Source organism: Amborella trichopoda, chromosome 7 (genome assembly GCF_054954075.1).
Source record: "Amborella trichopoda isolate Santa Cruz 75 chromosome 7, AtrichopodaSantaCruz75HAP2 v2.0, whole genome shotgun sequence".
Classification (NCBI taxonomy): domain Eukaryota; kingdom Viridiplantae; phylum Streptophyta; class Magnoliopsida; order Amborellales; family Amborellaceae; genus Amborella; species Amborella trichopoda.
The window spans coordinates 16,757,757-16,778,806 of NC_142342.1; the positions used below are offsets into that span (position 1 = coordinate 16,757,757).

Genomic DNA, 21,050 nt, shown 5'->3' on the forward strand with positions numbered 1-21,050 from the left:
CCATTGTGCCATCACTTTTATCTATCTCGGGAGCTGGAATTTCTGCTGTTCTTTAGAGTTTCTTTAGCTGTTGCTTTCGGTTCTTGATGGTGGATCTTCCCATAGGCAGGGGTGACTATCTTGATCAACCTTTGAGTGACATTATATTTGGTGGAGTTCCAGTTTGTATGGAATATAGTTCGGGTAAGATTTTAGATATTTAAAACAATATGAAGGATATCTTTGTGATGCTTGGGATTTTGTAATGATTAGTCCCACTGTGATGTTTATTCAGTCCCCCTACTTGCCATTTGAATATGGATGCATCGGACCTCGCCAATTTTTATTCATTAGTTTGAGAGCTTGTGTTTTAAATTAAGATAAACTCCTATCTGTCGGTAATGGTGCACTTTAGCTGGTTTATTTACTGATTTGTTTATAAGTTTTGAATTTAAATGCTTATGTACAAAATGAGCTGTCCTTGGATTTCTTGCTGAGTCATAAGGTAGATTGCAAGGATGTTAATTTCAGATGATTTTTTCGATAATCTTATGATCATCTTTGATATGAAATTTCATACCCTTCTCAAAGATAATAAAGCCTTGAATAAAACTTGTAGTTTATCATTTTAGATTTCTTTGAATTCCTTCTTTACTGCGCCCCATTCCTAATTTTCTCGATATTCATCATGTCAAGTCTAAGTCAGTACATGATGTAGTGATGCCTCCCAGGAGATAAACAATGGCCACTAGCCTTTATTTTAAGTGTTTTTTAAATCAAGTATGTACCAAGGACAGTGACCTTCCTCATGTAAAACATTGTACAGCGAAATTAATTATGCTTCAAGCATTCAGTAAACATAAAATTCAAGGACCTTGGAAATTCTTCTGAGAATTTATTTAAGATCTTTTATGTCATGGGTGTTGATAACATCTTCATTTGTAGGAAGCATGATGAAACATTGCTGAGGTTTATGACACACAAGTATTGGTGTTCTCTCATAACTAAATGAAACTAGAGATTGCTTGGATGACCAGAAACACCCCACCCATCTGACTTCTAGTGTTAAAGCTTAATTAATGTGTATGTTATAAAAAGATTGACATGCAGTAACTGCTGTCATTTATGCTGGATAATTTGCAATGTAGAATAAGAATAATTATTAATTAACTCGTACACTGGTCGATTAGGGATAACTGTGACCACCTGTGGTGTAGTTAAACTTGTTCATTATGATTATGAATAAACATTAGTAGCTTAAACAAATACTAATCATATAGAAGAAGGTTTCCTACTTGCTATGAAATGGTTCTTGGAGGGTATTCGGGTTTAATTTAGGATTGATAGTGGTATAGTGCTTCTTAAACTTGGGATGTTGCTTTGTTACATGAGGGTGGTATCCAAATAGTGTGGCACCATGCTAGAGTTGAACCTGAACTAAGTTCTACAAGCACACACCAGAGATTGGAGTGGGACAAGTACTCTTGGCACGCACAAACTATAGATAGGGAATCCTTGTCGCTTTTTGATGCTACTCAAGAACTTTATTCATAATATATATATATATATATATATATATATATATATATATATATATGTGTGTGTGTGTGTGTGTGTGTGTGTGTGTGTATTTGTTTTTTTTCATGTCCTATATTTTTTATAGTTATGTTAGTTCATTCCGGACATCATTGCAAGGAGCGTCATTTCATAAATATACGATGATCTAACTTGGGAAAAGCTATTGAAACTCAGGAAAGAAAAATAACAGTCCAATGCCACTGTTCTAAAATCCCTGAATCCAGAGAAACCTGGACTGAGTTCTCTTATGAGCATATTCTTTTATGGCAACATCAAATAAAGGATAGAGGATGTAAAGGTAAGCAAAGTGCAATTGTTCATGGTGGAGCAACCATGAAAGCAGCAACTGTCTTCCCTATAATTATTTGTAAATTTGGCAATAGTGAAACACAAACGCTTCCTGTTTATTTACCACAGAAAATCTTTACTGTTTAGTTACCATAGTTTTCATCAAACGATGAGTCCTCCCTTACCCAGAAGTTCTTGCAGTTCTTGAACTTGGATGCTTCCAGTTCTTCAATATTCTGAGTTCATTTTGTGGATATCAAGAAAAAAGCACCATATCCATTCCACTAAGAAGGAACCGTCAAATCCAATTTTTGATCTTCCTATCTTAAGGATGAGTCTGTTTCGTAGTTGTCGGGATTTGGGGTGAGATTGGGAGTGATGCGGGAATTGGGAATGGTGGATCATGAAAAGGCTAGAAGATCCCTATGGTAGGGAGTGCTCTCCATAAATGCATATATTAAGGATCCTAATCACGACCTCTTGGGTATCTCAATCCCAAAGCTTTGGGGATCTCGTTCCCAACCTTAAAGGGTACATATAGTCTGATACTCTTTAAAATAAGGGTTTCTTTATTTATGGCTGGCTAGCAATGCAACTACATTAAAACTATAGTTGCACTGCTATTTGACAATGGATAAAGAGAATCATTAGTTTAGTTGTTATCATAATCTTTGAGTTGTGGTTTGAGATCCCTTATAGTGGATATTGGAATCCCAAATTTAAAAATAGAAATCCCTTGAAGATCCCTTTCATATAGCACAGGAGTGAGATTCTGGAGCGGGATCGCCACTTTAGTTTGGAGATCCCAGTAACCATGGTCTATTTTATAGGAATGATAATTTGGAGAACACAAATATTTACTTTGGAGACTTGAATAATATGACGTCCATCATATTCTTTGATAGCCCCACAAGATGCCACTAATCAATGCCTCAAAGGATATCTCCTTCCCTTTAAAAGAAGTGAGGTTCATGCCATCATAGTAGTTTCCAAACTATGATGGCAAATATGATTTTCCGGAGGTTGGCAACTTGGGCACATACTTCAGCATATTTCTTTGGATTTGATATGTAGTTAGTTTGGCAAAAGATTGAGATTTTCTTTTTCATTATTTTTTTATCTAGTACGCTTTATTGGCAAGGCGTATCTTGACTTGAAGACCAAAAGATTGAAAGTTTATTTTTCATTATTTTTTTATCTGGTACGCTTAATGAGCAAGGCGTATCTTGACTTGAAGACCCTGAGGCCCAAGCAGTAGATGGAAGAAAATGAAAAAGGAAGAATCTAGCAGGTTTTTGTCCCAATTGGTAGACACCCTTAGTGTGTAAGTAGAAGGTCAAGGGTTTGACCCTGAAAAGAACAAACCAGGCTGACCTGCATTTAATACAATAAAAGACTTCTACCCAGCAGTTTGGTTTTTAGGGTTGAATGTGTGATCATGCCCCAAGAACTGTAATACTTTAAAAATGTGAGATCCCTACCATCTCCAGTGGATTTCCATTGAGGCTTTGTCCTAAGTTATGATCCTTGACATCACAAATTTGAATTATAGGATTTGGAATTTATATTTCAGCTGATGGCATGCTAGGAGAAATTGATGATTCTTTCATGAGTTAAGGCCCTAAATTCTTTGATTCTATTATTCTTGTTAAATGGCAATTCAGACTGTTTATACTCTTGATTTGTTTGTGATCACATCAAATATTTTTAAAGAACCATGGGACTCTTTAGACTCTCAAAACAGAAATTTCACATGAGAAGAGCCTTGTAATTCTGCAAATCAGAGAGATAAGTTTCTAGCTGTTATATATCAGCATCTTCCTCTTTGAAGATGATCATGAACCTTTAAGGATTTGCTCTAGCCTCCTATAGTGGCATCATAGTGCCCATTGCATTGTGGAAGTCACTTTTTGCCCTTCTAGGGCATCTGAATTTGACTTCATTAACAAATATTTACTTTTAAAAAAATTTCTTAGAATAACTAAATCTTGTCCCTTAGAATCCATGTACTTATGAAATTTACTGGCCATGCCCCAGTTTGGCTGTGGTAGAAATTGGAGCCATTTTCGGTTGTAAACATTGATATGGAACACGTCTATATGTTTGTCAATGTGATGTAAACTTTGAAGCCATTCTCCATGTGGACCATTCCCTCTGTCCTCGTCTAACGATATCATAGATACATAACAGACGTAATATGTGTTTCATCTAACCATATACTCCACCAGTGTATTGTACTGGTTGAACATGGTGGATCATTTTACACATTTGTTGGTCAACATTTGGTTTGGAAGGCCTTCAGGAAAAAAGAAACAAATTGGTTTGGCAGCTGCCATGCTCTTTTTAGCATTTTGAATGCTGTCTCATGCCAACTATATTATGTTGGAAAGCTATTATGTTTCTAAATCGATTAGAATTCAGGGTAGCTTCTGATCGTTTTAGATCATTGAATGCTTTAAAAATTATCTCCTAGAATATAGAGTGACCAGTATTCTTCTGTCCACTGATATATATCTGCGAAACTTGTGATGATATCTATTATTGGGTTTTAGAGTTGTTCTTGTGGGATTCGGGGTCCTTAATCACTACTCTCAAATAATTCCAACCTGACAAAGGAGTGTCACAGGTGTTAGTGTTCACTGTTGACGGCCTCAGTTATTATTTGAAATAGTATATATCATAATATATTGTCAGGCATTGCTATCCAGTCAACGAGGTGGATGGTGATGAATAGTGAGACTTGCTTGAATTAATGGCACAATTGGTGGGACCAACTTGTCGTTGTTAACCTTGCTGATGGGATGATTGTGATCCTTAAAACATGGTTCTACCATAACCATACAGTATGAATTTTTGAATACTTTCCTTTGGATAGGCGCTTTCTAGGCATATTATATCTTGATTTGTTCTGATTATAAGAGATGACGTTGAAAAGTGGATACTTCATAATTTTGCCTCCATTAGAGTAGAATGTACATTACTCCTCGTGATAAACAACCTGTTCGTCGTGATAAACAACCTGTTCAGGAGGATTTTCTTGATATGAAAAATTTGGAATCCAATTTTGAATCACTAGATGACGATTAGTATCAAACAAGAGAGAGAGAGAAGATGGTAGAGAGAGAGAGATGGTAGAGGGAGAGAGAGAGAGAGAGAGAGAGAGAAGATGGTAGAGAGAGAGAGATGGTAGAGGGGGAGAGAGAGAGAGAGAGAGAGAGAGAGAGAGAGTAGATGGTTTTTGTTCATTAAGATCTGATACTTTTCAGGATTTTTGCATTGAGGGATTTTTTAAACTGTTTGTTAGGTTGCATCTAACAAATACTTGGTGAGAGATGCACGAGGGTCCGTTAGCTGGTGTGAGAACAATTAGTGGAGAGACGAGTGAGTTTTCATTGACAATAAATTTACATTATAGGTCAGCGTTGAGACCCTACATTTTTGTCTTAATTATGGACCGTTGAGTCCGTACATCTTTGTATATGATATGGTTAGACGAGGATAGAGGGAATGGTCAACATGGAGAATGGCTTCAAAGTTTACATCACATTCACAAACATATAGACGTGTTCCATATCAATGTTTGCAACCGAAAATGGCTCCAATTTCTACTACACAGCCAAACTGGTGCTTGACCAGTAAATTTCATAAGTACATGGATTCTAAGGGACAAGATTTAGTTATTCTAAGAAATTTTTTTAAAAGCAAATATTTGTTAATGAAGTCAAATTCAGCTGCCATAAAAGGGCAGAAAGTGACTTCCACAATGCAATGGGCACTATGATGCCACTATGGGAGGCTAGAGCAAATTCTTAAAGGTTCATGATTATCTTCAAAGAGGAAGATGCTGACATATAACAGCTAGAAACTTATCTCTCTGATTTGCAGAATTACAAGGCTCTTCTCATGTGAAATTTCTGTTTGGAGAGTCTACAGAGTCCCATGGTTCCTTAACGATATTTGATGTGATCACAAACAAATCAAGTGTATAAACAGTATGAATTGCCATTTAACATGAATAATTGAATCAAATAATTTGGGGCCTTAGCTCATGAAAGAATCATCAATTTCTCCTGGCATGCCATCAGCTGAAATAAAGATTCCAAATCCTATAATTCAAATTTTTGATGTCAAGGATCATAACTTAAGACGAAACCTCAATGGAAATCCACTGGAGATGGTAGGGATCTCACATTTTTAAAGTATTACAGTTCTTGGGGCATGATTACACATTCTACCCTAAAAACCAAACTGCTGGGTAGAAGTCTTTTATTGTATTAAATGCAGGTCAACGTGGTTTGTTCTTTTCAGGGGCAAACTTAAAGGGTCAAACCCTTGACCTTCCACTTACACACTGGGGGTGTCTACTAATTGCGACGAAAACCTGCTGGATTCTTCCGTTTTCATTTTCTTCCATCTACTGCTTAGGCCTCAGGGTCTTCAAATCAAGATACGCCTTGCTCATTAAGCGTACCAGATAAAAAAATAATGAAAAATAAAATTTCATTCTTTTGATCTTCAAGTCAAGATACGCCTTGCCCATAAAACGTACCAGATAAAAAAATAATGAAAAAGAAAATCTCAATCTTTTGCCATACTAACTACATATCAAATCCAAAGAAATATGTTGAAGTCTGTGCCCAAGTTGCCAACCTCTGGAAAATCATATTTGCCATCATAGTTTGGAAACTATGGCATGAATCTCACTTCTTTTAAAGGGAAGGAGATATCCTTTGAGGTATTGATTAGTGGCATCTTGTGGGGCTATCAAAGAATATGATGGACGTCATATTATTCAAGTTTCCAAAGTAAAGATTTGTGTTCTCCAAATTATCATTCCTATAAAATAGACCATGGTTACTGAGATCTCAAAACTAAAGTGGCAATCCCGCTCCAGAATCTCACTCCTGTGCTACATGAAAGGGATCTTCAAGGGATTTCTATTTTTAAATTTTGGGATCCCAATATCCACTATAAGGGATCTCAATCCCCAACTAAAAGATTATGATAACAACTAAACTAATGATTCTCTTTATCCATTGCCAAATAGCAATGCAACTATATTTTTAATGTAGTTGCATTGCTAGCCAGCCATAAATAAAGAAACCCCTATTTTAAAGAGTATCAGACTATATGTACTTGGGAGCGAGATCCCCAAAGGTTTGGGATTGAGATACCCAAGAGGTCGTGATTAGGATCCTTAATATATGCATTTATGGCGAGCACTCCCTACCATAGAGATCTTCTAGCCTTTTCATGATCCACCATTCTCAGTTCCCACATCACTCCCAATCTCACCCTTAATCTCGACAACTACGAAACAGACTCATCTTTAAGATAGGAAGATCAAAAATTGGATTTGACGATTTCTTCTTAGTGGAATGGATATGGTGCTCTTTTCTTGATATCCACAAAATGAACTTAGAATATTGAAGAACTGGAAGCATCCAAGTTGAAGAACTGCAAGAACTTCTGGGTAAGGGAGGACTCATCATTTGATGGAAACTGTGGTAACTAAACAGTAAAGATTTTCTGTGGTAAATAAATAGGAAGCGTTTGTGTTTCACTATTGCCAAATTTACAAATAATTATAGGGAAGACAGCTGCTGCTTTCATGGTTGGTCCACCATGAATAATTGCACTTTGCTTACCTTTACATCCTCTATCCTTTATTTGATGTTGCCATACAAGAATATGCTCATAAGAGAACTCAGTCCAGGTTTCTCTGGATTCAGGGATTTCACAACAGTGGCATTGGATTGTTATTTTCCTTTCCTGAGTTTCAATAGCTTTTCCCAGGTTGGATCATTGGCGATGTCATCCTCGACACCACCAAGCCCTCTAATATTGAGCTCTACAACGCATTTGGGGATGATTTCGACGATTCAGACATCAACTAGAGAGAGATAGAGACGTGGAAACCCTAGTATTCTCTCGGCTTCATGGACATAACATGTATGACTTCCTACGTGTATTTATACCTTTGAACATGGCGATGTCTTAGATAATATTAGTAATTGGTACACATAATTTGTCGAAAGTCTCGATCTTCTTCTTGCTATTGATATCTTTTGGTGTGTCAGAGTGTATCAGAATTTGGCTCTATGATTGGACAGAGATATGGCCTTGTGCTTCGCTTTTGCCTAGAAATCGATGACTTGTGAATCGAGAGTTTTGTTATTGGTGTGTGGAAAAGTATCATTGTGTAGTTGTGTATATCAAAGTTGCTCTTAGGGGGCGTTGAATAGAAGCGATAGTGGATATGAATAGTTGAATTTCTTTAGGACTGTTATATTTATGTACTATTAGTGGGCTTATCCGTGTGATTACCGTGTAGTAGAAAGAAACTAGAATGGTAATCATGCAATATCTACTCAGAAGAAAATCTTATGAATTTGAATTCCTCGTTAATTTGAATATTACTCCTTTAGATGTTTTCTTATAGGATCCTCATCAGCAGTCTCTTTCATTCCCTTCTTGAAAACATGAAAATTTGTTGTTCAACTCAAATCTGTGTTTCACTACCAAAAACTACATTCCTTTCTATTCTTTCGCTTTATTGAGATTAGTGTCAGTGAAAGATGAAGAAATTTTGCTTTCATTAAGCACTGTTGTTTCTATCTTTGAATGGTATGTCAACAGGCCATGTGTGAGAAATGCTTGCTCTTCTTTTTAGACCATTGTGCCATCACTTTTATCTATCTCGGGAGCTGGAATTTCTGCTGTTCTTTAGAGTTTCTTTAGCTGATGCTTTTGGTTCTTGACGGTGCATCTTACCATAGGCAAGGGTGACTATCTTGATCAACCTTTGAGTGACATTATATTTGGTGGAGTTCCAGTTTGGGTAAGATATTTGATATTTAAAACGATATGTAGGATATCTTTGTGATGCTTGGGATTTTGTAATGACTAGTCCCACTGTGAGGTTTACTCAGTCCCCCTACTTGCCATTTGAATATAGATGCATCTGGACCTCGCCAATTTTTACTCATTAGTTTGAGAGCTTGTGTTTTAGATTAAGATGAACTCCTATCTGTTGGTAATGGTGCAGTTTTGCTGGGTTATTTACTGATTTGTTCATAAGTATTGAATTTAAATGCTTATGTACAAAATGAGCTGTCCTTGGATTTCTTGCTGAGTCATTAGGTAGATTGCAAGGATGTTAATTTCAGATGATTTTTTCGATAATCTTATGATCATCTTTGATCTGAATTTTCGTACCCTTCTCAAAGATAATAAAGCCTTGAATAAAACCTATAGTTTATCATTTTAGATTTCTTTGAATTCCTTCTTTACTGCGCCCCAATCCTAATTTTCTCGATATTCATCATGTCAAATCTAAGTCAGGTACATGATGTAGTGATGCCTCCCAGGAGATAAACAATGGCCACTAGCCTTCATTTTAAGTGTTTTTTAAATCAGGTATGTACCAAGGACAGTGACCTTCCTCATGTAAAACATGTTACAGCGAAATTAATTATGCTTCAAGCATTCAGTAAACATAAAATTCAAGGACCTTTCAAATTCTTCTGAGAATTTATTTCAGATCTTTTATGTCACGGGTGTTGATAACATCTTCATTTGTAGGAAGCATGATGAAACATTGCCGAGGTTTATGACACACAAGTATTGGTGTTCTCTCATTACTAAATTTAACTAGAGATTGCTTGGATGACCAGAAACACCCCACCCATCTGACTTCTAGTGTTAAAGCTTAATTAATGTTTATGTTATAAAAAGATTGACAGGCAGTAACTGCTGTCATTTATGCTGGATAATTTGCAATGTAGAATAAGAACAATTATTAATTAACTGGTACACTGGTCGATTAGGGATAACTGTGACCACTTGTGGTGTAGTTAAACTTGTTCATTATGATTATGAGTAAACATTAGTAGCTTAAACAAATACTAATCATGTAGAAGAAGGTTTCCTACATGCTATGAGATGGTTCTTGGAGGGTATTCGGGTTTAATTTAGGATTGATAGTGGCATAGTGCTTCTTAAACTTGGGATGTTGCTTTGTTACATAAGGGTGGTATCCAAATAGTGTGGAACCATGCTAGAGTTGAACCTGGACTAAGTTCTACAAGCACACACAAGAGATTGGAGTGGGACAAGTACTCTTGGCACACACAAACTATAGAAAGGGCATCCTTGTCGATGCTACTCAAGAACTTTATTCTTATATATATATATATATATATATATATATATATATATATATATATATATATATATATATATATATATATATATATATATATATATATATGTTTTCAATAGGGGGGTTTGTATAGGTTTTCAATTGAGGTAGCTGTCTCTTGGGGATCAGGACTCTTAAGTTTGTCTTTGAAATTCTAAGTCAGTCAAGATTAGGTTTGATAGTTTGAAATCCAATTAGAACCAACTTAAAATTGTTTCAGAATGCTCCAAAAACTTTAAAATATGATCAACAAATGGCAAATTTTTTTTTGAAAGATTTAGGCCACAAAAGCACCGATATGCATTATCAGATTCTTTGAGACTGATGATGCAGATTTGCGTTATTAGATTCTTTGAGACTGTTGATGCAATTCATGTTGTTATATGAATATCTAGTTTGAGGTTCAACAATACGAATCGTGTTGTCGGACCCCTTGAGCTTGACGTCACGCCTCGTGTTGCTAGGCCAGGCGAGCCCTGTTTCTTTACATGTTGTAGCTGGAAAGTCTTGTAAGCCCTTGGGTGACAGACTCATTTGATTTTTACCTATATTTTGCCTGTCTAATTCAGGTTTTTCTAGGTTTATTTATCTCTGTCTGCTGGTTTGAATTAGGTTGGATTGGCTGTCGATTACAAGCTATGGTGGACTAGCCAGTATGGTTCGTAAGATTTAGGCTTACAGGTTTCTCGGAATTTCCTTAGCCAAAATTGAAATGGGTTTTCTACCACATGGATGTCATTAGGCTGTATTGTTGAGGATACCCCGTATCACGGTATATTCGGATGTATAATGCACTATGGAGCCTGAAACGCATTGCATAGGGGCTCATATGCGCTTTGGTGGGATGCGTCGGCATATGCGCCATACCCTATTGTGTATGCTGCACATCGCAAATTGCATATGTGCTGCATGGCTCGTGGCTAAAAATAATGCCCAAGAGCATGGGTATTTTTGTGATCTAAACAATCAACCTTTGAGTGACATTATATTTGGTGGAGTTCCAGTTTGTATGGAATATAGTTTGGGTAAGATTTTAGATATTTAAAACGATATGAAGGATATCTTTGTGATGCTTGGGATTTTGTAATGATTAGTCCCACTGTTATGTTTATTCAGTCCCCCTACTTGCCATTTGAATATGGATGCATCTGCACGTTGCCAATACTCATTAGTTTGAGAGCTTGTGTTTTAGATTAAGATGAACTCCTATCGGTCGGTAATGGTGCACTTTAGCTGGGTTATTTACTGATTTGTTTATAAGTCTTTAATTTAAATGCTTATGTACAAAATGTGCTGTCCTTGGATTTCTTGCTGAGTCATAAGGTAGATTGCAAGGATGTTAATTTCAGATGATTTTTTCGATAATCTTATGATCATCTTTGATCTGAAATTTCATACCCTTCTCAAAGATAATAAAGCCTTTAATAAAACTTGTAGTTTATCATTTTAGATTTCTGTGAATTCCTTCTTTACTGCGCCCCATTCCTCATTTTCTCGATATTCATCATGTTAAGTCTAAGCCAGGTACATGATGTAGTGATGCCTCCTAGGTGATAAACAATGGCCTCTAGCCTTTATTTTAAGTGTTTTTTAAATCAAGTATGTACCAAGGATAGTGACCTTCCTCATGTTAAACATTGTACTGCGAAATTAATTATGCTTCGAGCATTCAGTAAACATAAGATTCAAGGACCTTTCAAATTCTTCTGAAAATTTATTTAAGATCTTTTATGTCATGGGTGTTGATAACATCTTCATTTGTAGGAAGCATGATGAAACATTGCCGAGGTTTATGACACACAAGTATTGGTGTTCTCTCATAACTAAATGAAACTAGAGATTGCTTGGATGACCAGAAACACTCCACCCATCTGACTTCTAGTGTTAAAGCTTAAATAATGTGTATGTTATAAAAAGATTGACATGCAGTAACTGCTGTCATTTATGCTGGATAATTTGCAATGTAGAATAAGAATATTTATTAATTAACTGGTACACTGGTCGATTAGGGATAACTGTGACCACCTGTGGTGTAGTTAAACTTGTTCATTATGATTATGAATAAACGTTTGTTGCTTAAACAAATACTAATCATATAGAAGATGTTTTCCTACATGCTATGAGATGGTTCTTGGCGGGTATTCGGGCTTAATTTATGATTGATAGTGGCATAGTGTTTCGTAAACTAGGGATGTTGCTTTGTTACGTAAGGGTGGTATCCAAATAGTGTGGCACCATGCTAGAGTTGAACCTGGACTAAGTTCTACAAGCACACACAAGAGATTGGAGTGGGACAAGTACTCTTGGCACACACATACTATAGAAAGGGCATCCTTGTCGCTTTTGGATGCTACTCAAGAACTTTATTCATAATATATATATATATATATATATATATATATAGATAAGAGGCTAGGGGGGTTTATATAGTCTTTCAATTGAGGTAGTTGTCTCTTCGGGATCAGGACTCATAAGTTTGTCTTTGAAATTCTAAGTCAGTCAAGATTAGGTTTGATAGTTTGAAATCCCGTTAAAACCAACTTAAAATTGTTTCAGAATGCTCCAAAAACTCAAAAATATGTTCAACAAAACGCAAAAATAATTTGGAATGATCTAGGCCACAAAAGCACCGAGATGAATTATCAGATTCTCTGAGACTGATGATGCAGATTTGCGTTATTAGATTCTCTGAGACTGATGATGCAGTTCATGTTGTTATATGAATATCTAGTTTGAGGTTTGACAATACGAATCGCGTCGTCGGACCCCTTGAGCTTGACGATACGCCTCGTGTTGCTAGGCCAGGCGAGCCCTGTTTCTTTACATGTTGTAGCTGGAAAGTCTTCTAAGCCCTTGGGTGACAGACTGATTTGATTTTGACCTGTCTTTTGCTTGTCTAATTCTGTTTTTTATAGGTTTATATGTCTTTTTCTGCTGGTTTGGATTAGGTTGGATTGGCTGTCGATTACAAGCTATGGTGGACTAGCCAGTATGGTTCCTACAATTTAGGCTTTCAGATTTCTCGGAATTTCCTTAGCCAAAATTGAAATGGGTTTTCTACCACATGGATGTCATTAGGCTGTATTGTTGAGGATACCCCGTATCACGGCATATGCGGATGTATAATGCACAATGCAGCCTGAAACGCATTGCATAGGGGCACATATGCGCTTTGGTGGGATGCGTCGGCATATGCGCCATACCCCATTGCGTATGCTGCACATTGCAAATTGCATATGCAGCATGGCTCGTGGCTAAAAATAATGCCCAAGAGAATGGGTATTTTTTTAATCTAAACAATCAACCTTTGAGTGACATTATATTTGGTGGAGTTCCAGTTTGTATGGAATATAGTTTGGGTAAGATTTTAGATATTTAAAACGATATGAAGGATGTTTTATTGATGCTTGGGATTTTCTAATGGTTAGTCCCACTGTGATGTTTATTCAGTCCCCCTACTTGCCATTTGAATATGGATGCATCTGGACCACGCCAATTTTTACTCATTAGTTTGAGAGCTTGTGTTTTAGATTAAGATGAACTCCTATCTGTTGGTAATGGTGCACTTTAGCTGGGTTATTTACTGATTTGTTTATAAGTTTTGAATTTAAATGCGTATGTACAAAATGAACTGTCCTTGGATTTCTTGCTGAGTCATAAGGTAGATTGCAAGGATGTTAATTTCCGATGATTTTTTCGATAATTTTATGATCATCTTTGATCTCAAATTTCATACCCTTTTCAAAGATAATAAAGCCTTGAATAAAACTTGTAGTTTCTCATTTTAGATTTCTTTGAAGTCCTTTACTGCACCCCATTCCTAATTTTCTCGATATTCATCATTTCAAATCTAAGTCAGGTACATGATGTAGTGATGCCTCCCAGGAGATAAACATAGGCCACTAGCCTTTATGTTAAGTGTTTTTTAAATCTAGTATGTACGAAGGACAGTGACCTTCCTCATGTAAAACATTTTACGGCAAAATTAATTATGCTTCAAGCATTCAGTAAACATAAAATTCAAGGACCTTGCAAATTCTTCTGTGAATTTATTTAAGATCTTTTATGTCATGGGTGTTGATAACATCTTCATTTGTAGGAAGCATTATGAAACATTGCGGAGGTTTATGACACACAAGTATTGGTGTTCTCTCATAACTAATTTAAACTAGAGTTTGCTTGGATGACCAGAAACACCCCACCCATCTGACTTCTAGTGTTAAAGCTTTGTATGTTATCAAAAGATTGACATGCAGTAACTGCTGTCATTTATGCTGGATAATTTGCAATGTAGAATAAGAATAATTATTAATTAACTGGTTCACTGGTCGATTAGGGATAACTGTGACCACCTGTGGTTTTGTTAAACTTGTTCATTATGATTATGAATAAACATTAGTAGGTTAAACAAATACTAATCATATAGAAGAAGGTTTCCTACATTCTATGAGATGGTTCTTGGAGGGTATTCGGGTTTAATTTAGGATTGATTGTGGCATAGTGCTTCTTAAACTTGGGATGTTGCTTTGTTACATAAGGGTGGTATCCAAATAGTGTGGCACCATGCTAGAGTTGAACCTGGACTAAGTTCTACAAGCACACACAAGAGATTGGAGTGGGACTAGTACTCTTGGCACATACAAACTATAGAAAGGGCATCCTTGTCGCTTTTGGATGCTACTCAAGAACTTTATTCATAATATATATATAAGAGGCTAGGGCGGTTTATATAGGCTTTTAATTGAGGAAGTTGTCTCTTGGGGATCAGGACTCTGAAGTTTGTCTTTGAAATTCTTAGTCAGTCAAGATTAGGTTTGATAGTTTGAAATCTGGTTAAAACCAACTTAAAATTTTTTCAGAATGGTCCAAAAACTCAAAAATATGATCAACAAAAGGCAAAAAAAATTTGGAATGATCTCGGCCACAAAAGCACCGAAATGCACTATCAGATTCTCTTAGACTGATGATGCAGATTTGCGTTATTAGATTCTCCGAAACTGATGATGCAGTTCATGTTGTTATATGAATATCTAGTTTGATGTTTGACAATACGAATCGTTTTGTCGGACCCCTTGAGCTTGACGACACGCCTCGTCTTGCTAGGCCAGGCGAGCCCTGTTTCTTTACATGTCGTAGCTGGACAGTCTTCTATGCCCTTGGGTTACAGACTGATTTGATTTTGACCTATATTTTGCCCGTCTAATTCAGGTTTCTCTAGGTTTATATATTTTTGTCTGCTGGTTTGGATTAGGTTGGATTTGCTGTCGATTACAAGTTATGGTGGACTAGCCAGTATCGTTCCTAAGATTTAGGCTTACAGGTTTCTCAGAATTTCTTTAGCCAAAATTGAAATGGGTTTTCTACCACATGGATGTCATTAGGCTGTGTTGTTGAGGATACCCCGTATCACGGCATATGCGGATGTGTAATGCACTATGCAGCCCGAAACGCATAGCATAGGGGCACATATGTGCTTTGGTGGGATGCGTCGGCGTATGCGCCATACCCCATTGCGTATGCTGCACATCGCAAGTTGCATATGTGCTGCATGGCTCGTGGCTAAAATGAATGCCCAAGAGCATGGGTATTTTTGTAATCTAAACAATCAACCTTTGAGTGACATTATATTTGGTGGAGTTCCAGTTTGTATGGAATATAGTTTGGGTAAGATTTTAGATATTTAAAACGATATGAAGGATATCTTTGTGATGCTTGGGATTTGGTAATGATTAGTCCCACTGTGATCTTTATTCAGTCCCCCTACTTGCCATTTGAACATGGATGCATCTGGACCTCGCCAATTTTACTCATTAGTTTGAGAGCTTGTGTTTTAGTTTAAGATGAACTCCTTTCTGTTGGTAATGGTGCACTTTAGTTGGGTTATTTACTGATTTGTTTATAAGTTTTGAATTTAAATGCTTATGTACAAAATGAGCTGTCATTGGATTTCTGGCTGAGTCATAAGGTAGATTGCAAGGATGTTAATTCAGATGATTTTTTCGTTAATCTTATGATCATACCCTTCTCAAAGGTAATAAAGCCTTGAATAAAACTTGTAGTTTATCATTTTAGATTTGTTTGAATTCCTTCTTTACTGCCCCCCAATCCTAATTTTCTCGATATTCATCATGTCAAGTCTAAGTCAGGTACATGATGTAGTGATGCCTCCCAGGAGATAAACATTGGCGACTTGCCTTTATTTTTAGTGTTTTTTAAATCAAGTATGTACCAAGGACATTGACCTTTCTCATGTAAAACATTGTACAGCGAAGATAATTATGCTTCAAGCATTCCGTAAACATAAAATTCAAGGACCTTGCAAATTCTTCTGAGAAATTATTGAAGATCTTTTATGTCATGGGTTTTGATAACATCTTCATTTGTAGCAAGCATGAAGAAACATTGCCGAGGTTTATGACACACAAGTATTGGTGTTCTCGCATAACTGAATGAAACTACAGATTGCTTGGATCACCAGAAACACCCCACCCATCTGACTTCTAGTGTTAAAGCTTAATTATTGTGTGTTATAAAAAGATTGACATGCAGTCACTGCTGTCATTTATGCTGGATAATTTGCAATGTAGTATAAGAATAGTTATTAATTAAATGGTACACTGGTCGATTAGGGATAACTGTGACCACCTGTGGTGTAGTTAAACTTGTTCATTCTGATTATGAATAAACATTAGTAGCTTAAACAAATACTAATCATATAGAAGAAGGTTTCCTACATGCTATGAGATGGTTCTCGGAAGGTATTCGGGTTTAATTTAGGATTGATAGTGGCATAGTGCTTCTTAAACTTGGGATGTTGCTTTGTTACATAAGGGTGGTATCCAAATAGTGTGGCACCATGCTAGAGTTGAACCTGGAGTAAGTTCTACAAGCACACACAAGCGATTGGAGTCGGACAAGTACTCTTAGCACACACAAACTATAGAAAGGGCATCCTTGTCGCTTTTGGATGCTACTCAAGAACTTTATTCATAATATATATATATATATATATATATATATATATAAGAGGCTAGGGGGGTTTATATAGGCTTTCAATTGAGGAAGTTGTCTCTTGGGGATCTGGACTCTTAAGTTTTTTTTTGAAATTCTAAGTCTGTCAAGATTAGGTTGGATAGTTTGAAATCCGGTTAAAACCAACTTAAAATTGTTTCAGAATGCTCCAAAAACTCAAAAATATGATCAACAAAAGGCAAAAAAAATTAGGAATGATCTAGGCCACAAGCACCGATATGCATTATCAGATTCTCTGAGACTGATGATGCAGATTTTCGTTATTAGATTCTCTGAGACTGATGATGCAGTTCCTGTTGTTATATGAATATCTAGTTTGAGGTTTGACAATACGAATCGTGTTGTCGGACTTCTTAAGCTTGACGACACGCCTCGTGTTTCTAGGCCAGGCGAGCCCTTTTTCTTTACGTGTTGTAGCTGGACAATCTTCTAAGCCCTTGGGTGACAGACTGATTTGATTTTGACCTATATTTTGCTCGTCTAATTCAGGTTTTTTTAGGTTTGTATATCTTTGTCTGCTGGTTTGGATTAAATTGGATTGGCTGTCGATTACAAGCTATGGTGGACTAGCCAGTATGGTTCCTAAGATTTAGGCTTACAGGTTTCTCGGAATTTCCTTAGCAAAAATTGAATTGGGTTTTCTATCACATGGATGTCATTGGGCTGTATTGTTGAGGATACCCCGTATCACGGCATATGCGGATGTATAATGCACTATGCAGCCCGAAACGCATTGCATAGGGCACATATGCGCTTTGGTGGGATGCGTCGGCATATGCGCCATCCCCCATTGCGTATGCTGCACATCACAAATTGCATATGTGCTGCATGGCTCGTGGCTAAAAATAATGCCCTAGAGCATGGGTATTTTTGTAATCTAAACAATCAACCTTTGAGTGACATTATATTTGGTGGAGTTCCAGTTTGTATGGAATATAGTTTGGGTAAGATTTTAGATATTTAAAACGATATGAAGGATATCTTTGTGATGCTTGGGATTTTGAAATGATTTGTCCCACTGTGATGTTTATTCAGTCCCCCTACTTGCCATTTGATTATGGATGCATCTGGACCTCGCCAATTTTTACTCATTAGTTTGAGAGCATGTGTTTTAGATTTAGATGAACTCCTATCTGTCGGTAATGGTGCACTTTAGCTGGGTTATTTACTGATTTGTTTTTAAGTTTTAAAATTAATTGCTTATGTACAAAATGAGCTGTCCTTGGATTTCTTGCTGAGTCATAAGGTAGATTGCAAGGATGTTAATTTCAGATGAGTTTTTTGATAATCTTATGATCATCTTTGATCTGAAATTTCATACCCTTCTCAAAGATAATAAAGGCTTGAATAAAACTTGTAGTCTTTCATTTTAGATTTTTTTGAACTCTTTCTTTACTGCGCCCCATCCCTAGTTTGCTCGATATTCATCTTGTCAAGTCTGAGTCAGGTACATGATGTAGTGATGCCTCCCAGGAGATAAACAATGGCCACTAGCCTTTATTTTAAGTGTTTTTTAAATCAAGTATGTACCAAGGAGAGTGACCTTCCTCATGTAAAACATTGTACAGCGAAATTAATTATGCTTCAAGCATTCAGTAAACATAAAATTCAAGGACCTTGGAAATTCTTCTGAGAATTTATTTAAGATCTTTTATGTCATGGGTGTTGATAACATCTTCATTTGTACGAAGCATGATGAAACGTTGCCGAGGTTTATGACACACAAGTGTTGGTGTTCTCTCATAACTAAATGAAACTAGAGATTGCTTGGATGACCAGAAACACCCCACCCATCTGACTTGTCGTGTTAAAGCTTAATTAATGTGTATGTTATATAAAGATTGACATGCAGTAACTGCTGTCATTTATGCTGGATAATTTGTTATGTAGAATAAGAATAATTATTAATTAACTGGTACACTGGTCGATTAGGGATAACTGTGACCACCTGTGGTGTAGTTATACTTGTTCATTATGATATTGAATAAACATTAGTAGCTTAAAAAATTACTAATCATATAGAAGAAGTTTTCCTACATTCTATGAGATGGTTCTTTGTTGGTTTTCGGGTTTAATTTAGGGTTGATAGTGGCATAGTGCTTGTTAAACTTGGGATGTTGCTTTGTTACATAAGGGTGGTATCCAAATAGTGTGGCACCATGCTAGAGTTGAACCTGGACTAAGTTCTACAAGCACACACAAGAGATTGGAGTGGGACAAGTACTCTTGGCACACACAAACTATAGAAAGGGCATCCTTGTCGCTTTTGGATGCTACTCAAGAACTTTATTCATAATATGTATCTATATATATATATATTTAAGAGGCTAGGGGGGTATTTATAAGCTTTCAATTGAGGTAGTTGTCTTTTGGGGATCAGGACTCTTAAGTTTGTCTTTGAAATTCTAAGTCAGTCAAGATTAGCTTTGATAGTTTGAAATCTGGTTAAAACCAACTTAAAATTGTTTCAGAATGCTCCAAAAACTGAAAAATATGATCAACAAAAGGCAAAAAAAATTTGAAATGATTTAGGCTACAAAAGGACCAATATGCATTATCCGATTTTCTGAGACTGATGATGCAGATTTGCGTTATTTGATTCTCTGAGACTGATGATGCAGTTCATGTTGTTATATGAATATCTAGTTTGAGGTTTGACAATACGATTCGTGTTGTCGGACCCCTTGAGCTTGATAACCCGCCTCGTATTGCTAGGCCAGGCGTGTTGTAGCTGGAAAATCTTCTAAGCCCTTGGGTGACAGACTGATTTGATTTTGACCTATATTTTGCTCATCTAATTCAGGTTTTTCTAGGTTTATATATCTTTGTCTGCTGGTTTGGATTAGGTTGGATTGGCTGTCGATTACAAGCTATGGTGGACTAGCCAGTATGGTTCCTAAGGTTTAGGCTTACAGGTTTCTCGGAATTTCCTTAGCCAAAATATAAATGGGTTTTCTACCACATGGATGTCATTAGGCTGTATTGTTGAGGATACCCCGTATCACGGCATATGCGGATGTATAATGCACTATGCAGCCCGAAACGCATTGCATAGGGGCACATATGCGCTTTGGTGGGATGCGTCGGCATATGCGCCATACCCCATTGCGTATGCTGCACATCGCAAATTTCATATGTGCTGCATGGTTCGTGGCTAAAAATAATGCCCAAGAGCATGGGTATTTTTTTAATCTAAACAATCAACCTTTGAGTGACATTATATTTGGTGGAGTTCCAGTTTGTATGGAATATAGTTTGGGTAAGATTTTAGATATTTAAAACGATATGAAGGATATCTTCTTGTTGCTTGGGATTTTGTAATGATTAGTCCCACTGTGATGTTTATTCAGTCCCCCTACTTGCCATTTGAATATGGATGCATCTGGACGTCGCCAATTTTTACTCATTAGTTTGTAAGCTTGTGTTTTAGATTAAGATGAACTCCTATCTTTCGGTAATGGTGCACTTTTGCTGGGATGTTTACTGATTTGTTTATAAGTTTTGAATTTAAGTGCTTATGTACAAAATGAGCGGTCCTTGGATTTCTTGCTGAGTCATAAGGCTAGGATGTTAATTTCAGATGATTTTTTCGATAATCTTGTGATCTGAAATTTCATTCCCTTCTCAAAGATAATAAAGCCTTGAATAAAACTTGTAGTTTATCATTTTAGATTTTTTTTAATTTCTTCTTTCCTGCGCCCCATTCCTAGTTTTCTCGATATTCATCTTGTCAAGTCTGAGTCAGGTACATGATGTAGTGATGCTTCGCAGGAGATAAACAATGGCCACTAGCCTTTATTTAAAGTTTTTTTTAAATCAAGTATGTACCAAGGAGAGTGACCTTCCTCATGTAAAACATTGTACAGCGAAATTAATTATGCTTCATGCATTCAGTAAACATAAAATTCTAGGACCTTGCAAATTCTTCTGAGAATTTATTTAAAATTTTTTATGTCATGGGTGTTGATAA

The 21,050-nt window shown here is 36.5% G+C and overlaps 1 long non-coding RNA gene across 1 annotated transcript; it reads left to right on the plus strand.

Moving 5' to 3' along the window:
• The first annotated feature begins 1,580 nt into the window (after nt 1-1,580).
• LOC148781282 (uncharacterized) lies at nt 1,581-16,753 on the plus strand. The gene is made up of 2 exons (XR_016059967.1): nt 1,581-7,797; nt 10,661-16,753. It is a non-coding gene; the product is annotated as an uncharacterized LOC148781282 (long non-coding RNA).
• The last annotated feature ends 4,297 nt before the right edge of the window (nt 16,754-21,050 follow it).